At 40.6% G+C, this 15,156-nt stretch overlaps 1 protein-coding gene and 1 pseudogene across 3 annotated transcripts in view; both read right to left on the bottom strand.

Moving 5' to 3' along the window:
- Positions 1 to 15,156, bottom strand: part of PIK3CA (phosphatidylinositol-4,5-bisphosphate 3-kinase catalytic subunit alpha) — a 77,027-nt gene that overhangs the window by 45,653 nt on the left and 16,218 nt on the right. The gene's annotated exons all lie outside the window — the stretch shown is intronic.
- LOC132232107 (U6 spliceosomal RNA) lies at positions 7,290 to 7,390 on the bottom strand (annotated as a pseudogene).

The following is a 15,156-nucleotide window of genomic DNA, read 5'->3' as shown; positions in this document are numbered from 1 at the left end:
TATTCCTAAACTTCATTTAATCAGTTCTGTCTGCCTTCTCTATCTTTTCACATACTTGACAGCGATAAGAATTTTCCCTAGGTCTCTTTACCCCCAATTCCCTTCGCTATAATGAAAGTGAGATAGTTTATCACCATCTTCTTTGTCTTCATTAGATGTGTTCTTTTGCTTAAATTCATCTCAAAATGCAGCAACAAAAATCTAATACAATACTCTAGAGTCAATGTCACCAAGGCAAAGAGTACAAAAAACTATTACCTGACTGTAGATTACCTATATCAGGGGTCCTCAAACTACGGCCTGTGGGCCACATGCAAATACAAATATTGTATTTGTTCCCGTTTTGTTTTATTACTTCAAAATAAGATATGTGCAGTGTGCATAGGAATTTGTTCACAGTTTTTTTTTAAACTATAGTCTGGCACTCCAATGGTCTGAGGGACAGTGAACTGGCCCCCTGTTTAAAAACTCTGAGGACCCCTGATCTATATATATAAAAGGCTAATGTGCTAAGTGTCCGACCGGTTGCTATGATGTGCACTGACCGCTGGGGGAAGATGTTCAACACAGGACCTGCCATGACATACACTGGCACCTCAGGCCTGGTGCTCACAAAGCAACACTCGGCTTCCCTCAAGTGGGACACGGGCCCTGCCACCACCCCAGAGCGACAGCCCACCAAATAGCAGCTGACACTGCTGAGACGCCATGGTGCAAACTGCAGCCCAAAGCCCAGCCTGGAAATGGTGGCTGTGGGTGCCGGGTAATGACGTCACGTAGCAACGCCAGGCTTCCTCTCCCTAGCGACTAGCCTCCTTACAGTTTCTTCAGCCCAGGCACACAACTTGCTTTATAGCCAGGTGCAAACATTTCACACTTTAACCAAATGTCTGTGAAGCGTTTTCCTGTGCCTCATCTCATTTGATCCTCACAGAAGTCCTGGAATCAACACTAATAAAAGAGAAAAATGGTAATTGGCGTATGAGCTACCCTTTTCATTGGCTAATCAGGGCTATATGCAAATTAACTGCCAACTAAGATTGGCAGTTAACTGCCAACTAAGATTGGCAGTTAACTGCCAACAAGATGGCAGTTAATTTGCATATGTAGGCACAATGCAGGGAGGCGAAAGGGAAAGCAGGAAGAAGCCCCTGCCACTGACAGTGATCGGAAACCCAGGGGGGAGCTAAGAGCTGGGGGGCAGGGCAAAGGTGGCCCTGGGGCCGCCTTTGCCCTGCCCCCCAGCCATGATCGGAGAATCAGGTGCCTTTTCTGCCCTGGCCAGTGATAGCAGGAAGTAGGGGTGGAGCCAGCGATGGGAGCTGGGCACGGTCGAAGCTGGCAGTCCCAGGAGCTAGGGGCCCCTTGCCTGGGCCTAAAGCGAAGCCCACGATCGCGGGGCCGCTGCAGCTGCGGGTCCCTGCTGCCCGGGCCGGACGCCTCAGCCAGAGGCGTCCGGCCTGGGCAAGGGGCCGATCCTGCGATTGGAGGGTGATGGGGGTCAACGCCTGAGGGCTCCCAGTATGTGAGAGGGGGCAGGCTGGGCTGAGGGACACTCCCCCTCCACACACACCCAGTGCACGAATTTCGTGCACCGGGCCCCTAGTAGGTAGATAAGAGACTTGGTGGAATCCTATTTTCTTTTCATTAGCCAGAAAATAGAGATTTAGGAAGTTTAGAAACTTGACCCGACTGAAAAGAATGGTGGACCTTGAAAATGACTTCAGGTTTTCTCACTGTGCAGAATACAGTCAAACACTGCTGCAGTTACATATTTTACCCTATGTTCTCCCTGTGCGATCTACAATAATAATCTGTTTCGTGTTGGCATTTACTGCTGTGTTGATGACAATTACCTGAAAGAGAAGTTGGGGTGCTTCACTGGGCTGGAAAAAGTTTAGCTACATCAGAAAACAGGTCTAATTAAGCAAGTTTATTCTATATATACTAGAGGCCCAGTGCACAAAATTCATGCGGGGTGGGGGGTTCCCCTCAGCCAAGCCTGCACCCTCTCCAATCTGGGATCCCTTGAGGAATATCTGACTGCCCGTTTAGGCCTGATCCTGGTGGAATCAAGCCTAAACGGGCATTCAAACATCCCTCCCACAATCCAGGACTGCTGGCTCCCAATTGCTCGCCTGGCCTGCCTGCTTGCCTGATTGCCCCTAACCACTGCTGCCTGCCAGCCTGATTGACACCTAACTGCCCACCCCTGCCGGCCTGGTCACCCCTAACTTCCCTCCCCTGCAGGCCTGGTCCCCCCCCCAACTGCCCTCCCCTGCAGGCCTTGTCCCTCCCAACTGCCCTCCCCTGCAGGCCTTGTCACCCCAAACTGCCCTCCCCTGCTGGCCCGGTCACCCTTAACTTCCCTTCCTTGCCAGCCTGGTTGCCCTTAACTGCCCTCCCCTGCTGGCCTGATTGCCCCTAACTGCCCTTCCCTGCCGGCCTGGTCGCCCCCAACTGCCCTCTCCTGCAGGCCTGGTCCCTCCCAACTGCCCTCCCCTGCTGGCCATCTTGTGTCCACATGAGGGCGGCCATGTTGTGTGTTGGAGTGATGGTCAATTTGCATATTACCTCTTTATTAGATAGGACTACTGGCCTGATGCACGGATTCATGCACCAGTGGGGTCCTTCAGCCTGGCCTGTGGGGATAGGGCCAAAACTAGCTCTCCAACATCTCCTGAGGGGTCCTGGATTGCGAGAGAGCTCAGGCCAGGCCGAGGGAGCCTACTGGTGCATGATCAGGGCCGGGGAGGAACCACGGAAGGGCTCCAGGGTATGTCTGGCCCATCTTACCCAGTCCTGATTGGGGCCGGCCCGCCAGGGAGGGACCGCGGGAGGTTGGCTGGCCAGGGAGGAACCGCGGGAGGGCTCCAGGGCATGTCTGGCCTGTCTTCCCCAGTCCCGATTGGCCAGACCCCAGTAGCAAGCTAACCTACCAGTTGGAGTGTCTGTCCCCTGGTGGTCAGACTGCTTGAACAGTTGGACACTTAGCATACTAGGCTTTTATTATCCCATATAATAAAACCCTAGGTGGTGTCATGCACTTGAGTGATCCCAGAACCCCCCATTGGCCCTCTGCAGGGGAGGGCAGTTGTGCACAGTGGAGATGGGGCCCGGTGGCCACTCCAGAGGGAAGGATGGCGGGCAAGAAGAGATTAACCAAAGATCTTATATGCATACTAGAGGCCCAATGCATAGATTTGTGCACTGGTGGGGTCCCTCGGCCTGGCCTGTGGGGATCAGGCCGAAACTGGCTCTCCGACATACTCCAAAGGGTCCTGGATTACAAGAGGGCGCAGGTCAGGCTGAGGGACCGCACCAGTGCACAGCCTCTAGTATACCAGTATACATAATATATAGAATATATGTACAATATATAGAACTGCACACTTGAAACTTATATAATCTTATTAATGTTGTCCCCAAAGATGTAATTAAAAATATACATAACGTATATTTCAGATATTTTAAATTCTGGTTTTAATTTCAGAAGTGCAGTATGTTTCAAATAGTTATTTGTATTTAAATATCAATATTATATGTTCATCATAAAAATCACTAAATATAAGAAAGCTATATTGAAGTGTACACTTGCAAATTTAGGGGATATCTATACTGACACCATTGGCAGCTTAATCATCTCAAACAGCCACAATTTGCTAAAATAAGCAGCTTGTATTTTCTGGATAGCTATGGTCTATAAATATAGAAGCTGCATAAATGTTTATTGAATGACCAAAGGTTTACAAATACATCTGATTTAACGGATACATTTATAAATATGTATATTTAGATATATGTTGACAAGATATGTCCACCCTCATTCTCAGTCAGGTCAACAGGAAAACATTAACATGTAGTTTTGTGGCTAACTCAGTTATATCTCTTTATTTGTTCATTAACTAGAAAATAAGATTTCCTGTTTTGTTTTGTTTTAATTACCAAATAAAACCTTAGTTTAGTTTGATTTAGAATAAGAAAACAAAACTTGCCTCCACACTTGCTACAGAAATAAAATGATTAAAATCTGGATTGGTAATTCTATGATCTGACTACTTTCTTTAAAAGTTACTTTAAATATTTCCAGAGTTAAGTACTCCCTTCAAAAAATGTTACCCAGCCTCTTACATGTATTTATATAATTATACCTTAATACATTCTTATTAAAATTATCTACATCTATATTTGACTTCCTGCTAGACTGTGAACTTTTCCAAGATAGGTCTTGTTCTGGGTCAGTCATCGTAGTCCTGGAGTATAGGGGAATAAGTAGGAAAACTAAATTGTTGAAATTATCTCAGGGAAAAGGTAGCAAGGGTCTGAACAAAGAAGCAATAGTAATAGCAAGAAAGAGTGGATGAAGATACCTTGTAAAAGATAATCAAAAGCATTGAGAGAATAACTGCATCTGAGGGATAAGAAGCATGATTTTTACACTACAGTAGATATGCATGGAAGCAAGTGTCTTTCAGTATAATTTTCCTGAGCCCCAGTTAAAGCCTCTAAAAATTCTCTTCCTCCAAGAGTCACTGAGCTGTTGTTGGAATGAGTCCAAAGGGACAGCTGTAATATACACTAGCTCTGAAGGATGAGTATTATCTATTTCTTTCAAAGTGCTGTCCTTCACTGACCTTTACAAGCTAACCATGAGAAAACAGCTTTAACTCATCCTTTTTAGTAATTAAGAGAGACCTTAAAAGCCTCAGGGTAGAAAATAGTTTTCATGACCAATACGTAGAAAATTCAAATCCTTTAGTAGGAGATGCAATTCATTCTCACTATTAAAATCATAGTGTGATGAAAGATGTTATGAAAATACATTTCAGAGATTTAATGAATTAGTTAAGACAAGGGTCCCCTAATATCAGGTCCATGGATGGGTTTAGAAAGAGTCTGTGCTAATGGATTTTTAAAAATAATGACAAACAATTAAGGTCTAAGCCAGTAATGTCCATACCAATGCAGACTTTTAATTATCAATAAATGTGAATAGGACTTTATTAAGGTGGGTTAAAAGAATCCAGTATGAGTAGCAGAATCAAAAGTGGTAAACAAACGTAAGACCCAGTAAGAAGGTGCAGATTAATAAATAATATTAGCTATTAGATACACTATGAATTTTAATGAGAAAAAGATACTTTCCTTATAAAATAATTACAAAGTAGTATCTTTTATATAAACAGAGAAACAAGACAATGAAAACAGAAGCCTATTTAGGCACCTGACTGCCTCCATGAAAATTTAACCAATGAGATCAATGAAAATACCAGCCCAGCAAGCAAAATAGCCTACTATAAAGGAAATGGAAAATATGAAGAGGGTCTGGAAATACTACTCCAATTTCCTGCTAAGCAAAAATGTTAGCTCCAAAGGAAGATAAAGAGAAATGAAAGCTCAACCCTTTACAAATAAAAGTTTAGAACCAAACTTATTACTGATGATAACCAAAAATGGGGCACAAAGTCCTATGTAATTCCCCTTGACAAATGAGACCCATGTCCCACATACTTCAGGAATAAAATCCATTTATTACTTGGAATTACACAAATGACGCCAACCACACATTGTTCCTTTCTTGATTGATGGATTCACTTAAGAAAAAAGTATGAAAGGGCTCTACTTTTCAGCTTAAAGTCAGTATTAGAACTAATTCTCCTCTCTTTCAAAAGTCTGGAGGCTTCGCCAAAAATAACTTCACTCTTTCTTGCCCTAATGAAGCTAACACCATCCTGGACTTGGCTTATTTATAAAATAGTTTTTCCCAGATGCTGTTATAAAATAGTTATTTCCCAGATGCTGTTATCTAAAGAGAAAGAAGAGATAAAAGAGGACATCATCTAGGGTCTAGCTAGATAAATTCATGAAGAGTTTAATAATATAGAAATTCAACATTTTAATGAAATTAAGAACATCTACAAAAAGGTAATACCAGCAACGTATCTTCCAGCTTACTTGACCTGATTCTTTTAAAGACCTGTAATAAGCAAGCAAAAGGCAAGATGTTTCCATAAGCCATCGGGAAAGAGAACGTCTTTCCCTGAAGTTTATCAAGTGGCCTTTCCACTTGTGTTTCTTTTTGGTATAGAGTAATGCCTTCATAAGCCTTTCCATGGTTTTGAATACTTCAATAACCTTCTTTCAAGTCTTCCTGTATGGGTGAGGGTGCATGAACTTTTGGAAAACAGCTGCTTCACACTGTTCCCTTTGCCTTTTTCTCTCTTCATCAAAAATGAATAGTTACCTTATTTCCTTGTGTCATGGGATGAAAACAATTTAGTCATTATTGAGACTTCTAGTCAAATTCTAGTCCTTCTGGTGGTACCCCTCCAGGGTCCATATACATTAAAACTTGTCTGCCCCCCACAGATAAATATTATAGTCTTTCTTGACAATGGCAAAAGGTTAAGTCTTGCATACCAACTCTATACCGCCATTATAAGCAAAGTACAACTTGGGTCAGCTACAGGTTCCTCAGTAGAAACTGTCACTCTATTTCCTTGCACAGAACAGGCAGTTTGTGTCCACAGAGAAACAAACAAACGAACAAACAAAGTCCAAAATGGAAAAACAGTAAGTTTTCAGTCTAGTCCAGTGGTCGGCAAACTGCAGCTCGCGAGCCACATGTGGCTCTTTGGCCCCTTGAGTGTGGCCACGAAGTTTCAATCGCACTGTACGTGCGTGCCTGCACGTGGTATTTTGTGGAAGAGCCACACTCAAGGGGCTGCAGTTTGCCAACCATTGGACTAGTCCAACAAAGATGGAGCTAGCAACTTTGTGGCTACTAGTAGATACAATACATTCACTTAATTGCATCCAGATATTTTTCATAGGTCTCTTTGCTTTGGAGTATTATTTTCACTTTTGACCAACTCAACATCCCAGACTTAACGTATCTTTGCTATCTGCCAGAAGGCCAAATTGATTTGGGAGAGAGAATCAAAGACCAATCATAAAGCTCCATCACAGTCTCTGGTCTTCAATAGATTTTCCTATTTCCCGAGGCCACGTGTCATAAAACTGCAGCTATGTGTCTGTGCCTATGACTACATACTACCATGCACAAACACTGAACAAAGAAGATATTCACATATCATTGCTGTCACTGGCTGTGGCAAGGGTAACATTTTCAAAATGAAATGACAAGATCTGGACTGTGCTGCAGTGATTACAGTGGGGATTCTGCCAATACTGGCAGGCTGAGGAGGAAATGTAAATGGACTCCATCAATTTGCTTTGAATCAGGAAAACAGTCTGCTAGTAAGTGAATCAAATAAAAACATTCGCTTAAAAATATGGAGTATCTCTTGAATGTGTGTATCAACCTCACACAGGGCCATGCTAGTCTTCTGTTGTCATCCCAATTTTAGTAGTATATTCTGTGGAAACAGGTATTATCCAATGAACTTAACCAAAAACACCAGAAGGACCTTGCTTTTAGTTTCATTCATGCCAAGGCATAATCCCAAATGGCTACATTACATAATTATGCACAAGTGGACTAAAAGTGTCATGAAAACATATTTTAGTTTACAAGGTATTTAATTAGACTGCAAAAATCTATCTTGAGATGCATTGAGTATCCTTGGTTATCATACCAATACTTAGGTCCCTGACATTTTTGTCTAAGTTATTTATCGACCCATGCTATTATCCCTTTTGACCCCAAATCACAATCTCAACCTTCGTGTTTGACCTCATTTCTTTTCTTAGAGGTCATTATTGTAATCTCTTCAGGTAGTGTTTCTCTTATACCATACCTATTGATAACGTATTGGCATTCTTACAAATAGACACAAAGAAAAGAATGTATAGGGCATTAAAATGTTATTTCATGAAATTTCACTCAAACTGGTCACAATGTTTATTCTTTTAAAAATAATATAATTTTTAATTGATTTCAGAGAGGAAGAGAGAGGGAGATAGAAACATCAATGATAAGAGAGAATCACTGGTCTGCTGCCTCCTGCACACCTGCATTGGGAATTGAGCCTGCAACCCCAGCATGTGCCCTGACTGGGAATTGAACTGTGATCTCCTGCTTCATAGGCATCTGATGCTCATCCACTGAGTCACACCAGCCAGGCTTAATGTCTATTCTTAATCTGCCCATTTCACATGCCAAATTTATTGGTTAAAGCGAGTATTCCCCAGTTTTACTTAACTTAAGCAGATGAACACATAAAGAGCTACTTGCAAATGTTCCATTTCTTTAGATTAAACTGTATTATTTGTTCAGAGAACACTACCCAAGTATATCCATAGGTAACAATACATTTCCAGATGGATGCCACAACATTGGATGAAATATAGTAGAAACTTAATTTTAAAACTTTGCTCTTTTAATGAAAAAGACCAAACAATAACATTATATTTTGATGCAATTGTTTGCCATTTGCTCCCTTTCTGGAAATAACAGAATATTTTAATATTACACTAATAGTGAAAAACCCTATTGTGAGCAATTATTGACCAATTTCAATAGTGATTTATCATCCTTCAGTATTTGATCTCTGATAAAAGGGCTACTTCACTAAAGCAAAATTTGAAGTAATGTAGCAATCAGATAGAGGGTAGCTTAATTTCAGTACAAGTGTCACCCACCCAAGATGTGAGAAGCAGTCCTATGAATGACTGACAACAATGTGGAGCCACAGATATATTTTTTATTGATTTTAGAGAGAGAGAGGGAGGGAGAGGGAAAGATAGAAACATTGATCCCCCTATTGGGAATTGAGGTGGCAACCCGGCCACATGCTTTGACTGGAAATTGAACCTGCGACCTCTTGGTGCACGGGACAATGCTCAACCAACTGAGCCACACCGGCTAGGCAAGTCACAGATATTTTAAAAAATACAAATTTTTTTAGCTATTATAATATGGGCAAGGTTATTTCAGAATGTACTTAACAATGGGAGAGAAGGTTACAAGACAGTCTTTACTTTGCCCTTTCAAATATTTATTGTTCACTTATACTTGATGTAGTACAATGTACCAAGCACTTGGGAAATTATAGTTACTATATCTTAAAATGAGAGCAATGAGAATAACAAACTGAAATGGGTGTAACTATGTAAAAACGGCAACATAAATGATCAGTAAGTACATTAACATGTTCATTCATTGATGCTCAATATGTCATCAGCTGACCACCTAAGGCATACGGTTAAATAATAAATTACCTCATAATAATGCAGTAAGTTAAAGTGCTTCCTTAAAAATGTATCAACTGATAAAAACTTTTAAATTAGTTAACATGTCATTATCCCAACAACTGCCTCACACATTATGATTCATTAGCTAATTTTTTTTTTAAATATATTTTATTGATTTTTTACAGAGAGGAAGGAAGAGAGATAGAGAGTTAGAAACATCGATGAGAGAGAAACATCGATCAGCTGCCTCCTGCACATCTCCCACTGGGGATGTGCCCGCAACCCAGGTACATGCCCTTGACCGGAATCGAACCTGGGACCTTTCAGTCCGCAGGCCGACACTCTATCCACTGAGCCAAACCGGTTTCGGCGATTAGCTAATTTTGATGAAATTATAATAAAAGCACAGAGGGAGTTTAAGTTTGAAAAAGGAAACTTAAAAATACAAACCTTCCCTGGGAAGTAGTATCCCAGGAAGGGGCATAACTGCAAAGGTTGAAGTGAAGAGATAAGGGGTTGGAGAAAGCTGTAGGGATCATCAACAGACACTTTTGTGTGTGTCGCCTCATAATGGCTATTGCAGCGATGGACACATGACGGAGAATTTTGATATGATGAAAACTCAGAGTGAGAACATCTATTGTAGTACTTAAAGGCACACCCACAGCTCTAGTTCTTAAATTGGAAGATTAGGTTAAAACTGGAACATAAGCTTTTAGCTGCATCTAGTCAATACCAATAATCTCTATTTGATCAGTATTTATGGTCTAATGTGATTATAATTTGATACTCTCGTACCAATTGTGAGGGGCAAAAGGAAGAGACAGGAAAATTTGTTTATAATATTTTCACTGTCATTATTGGAAGTCAGAAATTTACCTTCTGTCAAAGACCCTCAAAATGATAAAGTTTTTTTTTTTTTTAAGATGAAAGTATGGGTTCTATTTTTATAGCTTAATTGACAAAAATCCTAATAATTTGCTTATTAGTTAAAAAACCTACTTTCACATCTCTAGAAATTGACTAATTAAAACTCATGCTTGGTTTCTTTGTTAAAACGGGTTTTACAATACTAGTGTTCTTACCCATTAGTAGTCTACTCACAACAGTATCACTAGCACTAAGATACAAATAACAGTGCTGTATTTATGACTGCACTTTAGTTTCCACAAAAGCAAAATTCCGAGAAAAGCATGAGTCATTATCTCCAGGGTAAAAAAAATAATGTTTCTTTGATCAGAATATGAAATGTTACTGAAACCAATAATTTAGACTAGAAATTCCTTTTCTGAATAAAAGGAACAGAATGTTTCTTTTCTCTATGTGAACACTCCAAAACTAGCATAACTGTCCATCTGTCTGCTTTTACTACTCTCTATATCTGGTGTGTGGTGACAGAAAAAAACCTTGAGTCTAGCCATTTTAAGTCCTGGTCCTTATTTTTTCTGTCCTGTCAGGATGTTATTTTCTCAGGATAAAATATATGCGCCGCCCTCCCCCGACCCCCCCCCCCCCCAACACACACACTCTCTCTCACTTCTCCCTTACTATTTGGCTCAGCATCTATTACAAAGTCATTGCAATATACATAGAAAATATTCTAAAAGTGGATATTTATTTCCATAATATTAAAAAGTTAAAGAGTTTTCAGGTTCATATTTTATATCTCATCTTAAAATATTTTCCTTAATGCCCGGCCAGTGTGGCTCAGTGGTTGAGTGTCAATGTATGAACCAGGAGGTCATGGTTTGATTCCCAGTCAGGGCACATGCTTGGGTTGCAGGCTTGATCCCCAGTAAGGGGCATGCAGGAAGCAGCCAATCAATGATTCTCTCTCATCATTATTGTTTCTATCACTCTCTCATTCTCCCCTCCTCTCTAAAATCAACAAAAATATATTTAAAAAAATAAAAGAGCATTTTCCTTATTAAAAGGTCAAAGTTACAAAGGTAAGGACATATTGATGCTATAAATGATGTAATTAAATTCCTCCCCCGCCCCCCCTCCCCCGGAAAGCTCCTCAACAAAAGTCAAAATAATCTTTCTATGATAATTTTTCTGGCCTCCTTTATTCTTTTGTTGGTATCTCTTAATCTATTAATTACTCAAATGTGGGCATTTTTCATGACATCACTGCTCTCTCAATCTCCAAGGTTAGACTCTTTGGAGTTATCAATTCCTCTTGCATGATGTCATTTCCACCCATTAAATCGCCCTCAAATTCATCACATTTTTTTTTCTTTTTAGCCATCTTCTCTATCATGTATAAGCCCTAAATAGTTCTCATGTGTAATACTGACCTGTCTCTAATTCTACAAGCATTCATTAAGCAATTGTTATCTATAAGACACTGGCAATTAAAGTGAAGGCATGTGTAATGAAAAAGAGAGGGAAAAATATCATTCATACGTATACAGTAGAGAAATGAATGTGAAAAGGACAGAGTTCCAAACTTTATTACCCAACCTATAAGGAAGAATGTAGTAATTACAGGAGAAAGTGTGTGTGTGTGTGTGCGTGTGTGTGTGTGTGTGTGTGTTTAAGGGAGTCACACTTAATAAATGAAAAGGATTTCTGACAGGTACAGAATGAGGAGAAGGGCAGAATGATAAAGGGGGCAGTATGCACTAAGACAAAAAGACCTGGAAGCGCACATTATTCACTTTCTCCCTTCCCCAATTCATTAACCAGTGTCATTAGAGGATTCCCACTCCCCAATTCATTATCCCCAGTGTCATTACATACCTAATCACACTGCTACCTAATTAAAATGATATGGTGACTTTAATATCTACAGATTACGTATGTCTGAAACTCAGAGCCTCACCACAACTATGCTCTCCTCTTCCTCTCTCCCCACCCCTCAACACCCTCCAAGCTCTAACCTAATTGGATCAATCTTCTTTTTTGCATTTGTAAACAGGGTCTATGATTTTCTTTTACATCTATTTCCATTTGTTGCTATTTCCACCATACCTATCCTTTAAATTTAGCCCAAATGCCTTCCTTTCTCATTAAAACTTGGTTTATAATACCAGATTAACTTTAGAATAATTTTGTTAAGTTCAAAAAAAGATCAAAGCAAAACTTGGTGGCATTTTGATTGAGAAACTTTGATCTATACTAATTTAGGGAAAACTGAAATTTTCACAAGATAGTCTTCCTATCAAAGTATCTATTTTCACTTATCTATGTCTATTTCTCAATGTTCCTCAGTGGAAGAATATTCTGTGTTAATGGATTGGTAGAATCAATATCATTAAAATGTCCATACTACCCAAGGCAATCTACAGATTTAATGCAATCCCTATTAAAATACCAACAGCCTATTTCACAGACCTGGAACAAACACTCAAAAAATTTATATGAAACCAAAAAAGACCCTGAAGCAATTCTGAGAAAGAAGAACTAAGTTGGAGGAATCACAATACCATATATCAAGGTATACTACAAAGCCACCATAATCAAACCAGCCTGGTATTGGCACAGGAACAGTCATATAGATCAATGGAACAGAACAGAGAACCTAGAAATGGACCCAAGCCATTATGCTCAATTAATATTTGACAAATGGATCAAGACAGTCTCTTTAACAAATGGTGTTGGGAGAATTGGACCGATACATGCAAAAAATTGAAACTAAACCACCAACTTACACCATACACAATAATAAACTCAAAATGGATAGAACACTTAAATGTAAGTTGGGAAACCATAAAAATCCTAGAAGAAACCATAAGCAGCAAAATCTCAGACATCTCTCATAGAAATATGTTTATGGATACATTTCCTAGGACAAAGTAAACTAAGGAGAAAATAAACAAATGGGATTAAATCAAAATAGAAGGCTTCTGCACAGCAAAAGAGACCATCAACAAAATGAAAAGGGAGCCCACTGTATAGGAGAACATATTTGGCAATGATACATCTGAAAAAAGGTTAATATCCAAAATATATAAGGAACTCATACAACTTAACAAAAGGAAGACAACAATCCAATTAAAAATGGGCAAAGGACCTAAATAGACACTGCTCCAGATGGCCAAGAGACATGAAAAAATGCTCAAAGTCAGTGATCATCAGTAAGATGCAAATTAATATGACAATGAGGTATCACCTCACACCTGTCAGAATAGCTACTATCAACAAATGACAAGGGTTGGCGAGGATGTGGAGAAAAGTGAACCCTAGTATACTGCTGGTGGGAATGCGTACTGGTGCAGCCACTTTGGAGAACAGTATGGAGTTTCCTCAAAAAATTAAATATGGAACTGCCATTTGACCCAGTCATCCCACTTCTAGAAAAATATCCTAAGAAACCCGAAACACCAGTCAGAAAGAATGTATGTACCCCTATGTTCATAGCAGCACAATTTACAATAGTTAAGATCTGGAAACAGCCCAAATGCCCATCAGTAGATGAGTGGATAAAAAAGCTGTGGTACATTTATACCATGGAATACTAGGAAGCAGTAAAAAAGAAGAATCTCTCACCCTTTGAGACAGCATGGAGGGAACTGGAGAGTATCATGCTAAGTGAAATTAATCAGGTAGAGAAAGACAAGTATCACATGATCTCACACATATAGGGAATCTAATTAACAAAATAAACTGATGAATGGAGTGGATCCAGAGACATGGAAGCATAGAACAGAGTGAGGCATCTTGGAGGGAAGAAGGATAAGGGTGGGTTGCAGGTAATTGACCAAAGACCTTGTATGCATATATGCCTAACCCAGGGATGCAGACAGTGAGGTGGTGAGGTCTGGGGTAGCAGGGGGAAGGGTGGGCTGGAGGTGGTTGAAGCAAGGAAAAGAAGGCCATATGTAATACTTTCAACAATAAAGATTTTTAAAGAAAGGGAGGATGGAAGGATATAGTGAGATGCTGATAAAATATGGTAGCAAAGTGAAACAGTAGCAGGAAATTTCAAAAATGAAATTAAAATGCTCAAGTTTACTTTGATAATCTTCAAGTCCAGTGGCTATCAGAGAGGCAATTCTTCAATTCCTCAAATCCTCTTATTGCTTATTAATGTATAGGTACAACTTAATATTTGAGAGGGTTATTATAGCTATTTGCTTTTTATAATTTTTTTAGACACTGAGGAACTCTATTTGGAAATCTTTATAAGATATAACAATTTTTCTTTTTTAAAAAATTTTTTGAATTTTGTTTTATTGCTTGAAGTATTACACAGAGTATTACATATGTCTCTCTCTTTTTTTTTGTCTTCCCTTGACCTTCCCCTGGCCTCCCCTACCCCCCAGTGTCTTATATTCATTGGTTATGTTTATATGCATGCATACAAGTCCTTCGGTTGATCTCTTACCCCCCCGCCCCGGCCTTCCCACTGTACTTTGACAGTCTGTTCAATGTTGCTCTGCCTCTGTATCTATTTTTGTTCATCAGTTTATAATGGTCTTAATTATCAATAAACTAGAGGCCTGGTGCACAAAAATTTGTGCACTCGGGGGGGGGGGGGTTCCCTCAGCCCGGCCTGTGCCCTCTCGCAGTCTGGGACCCCTCAGAGGATAACCAACTGCTGGCTTAGGCCCGCTCCCCGGGGGATTGGGCCTAAAATGGCAATCAGACATCTCTCTGGCAGCCCGGAAGCCCTCGGGGGATGTCCACTTGCCAGCGGGGAGCAGACCTAAGCTGCAGTCAGACATCCTTAGCGCTGCTGAGGAGGCGGGAGAGGCTCCCACCACCACCGCTGTGCTGGTAGCTGTCAGCCTGGCTTGTGGCTGAGCAGAGCTCCCCCTGTGGGAGCGTACTGACCACCAGGGGCAGCTCCTGCACTGAGCGTCTGCCCCCTGGTGGTCAGTGTGTGTCTAGTGACCAGTCATTCTCAGTCGTTCTGCTGTTAGGGTCAATTTGCATATTACCCTGTTATTATATAGGATAGAGGCCTGGTGCATGGGTGGGGGCCGGCTGGTTTGCCCTGAAGGATGTCCTGGATCATGGTGGGGGTCCTAGTGGGGTGCCTGGCCAGCCTGG

The sequence above is a fragment of the Myotis daubentonii genome, chromosome 3, assembly GCF_963259705.1.
Source record: "Myotis daubentonii chromosome 3, mMyoDau2.1, whole genome shotgun sequence".
Lineage (NCBI taxonomy): Eukaryota > Metazoa > Chordata > Mammalia > Chiroptera > Vespertilionidae > Myotis > Myotis daubentonii.
This window is presented reverse-complemented; position numbering and strand designations above follow the sequence as displayed.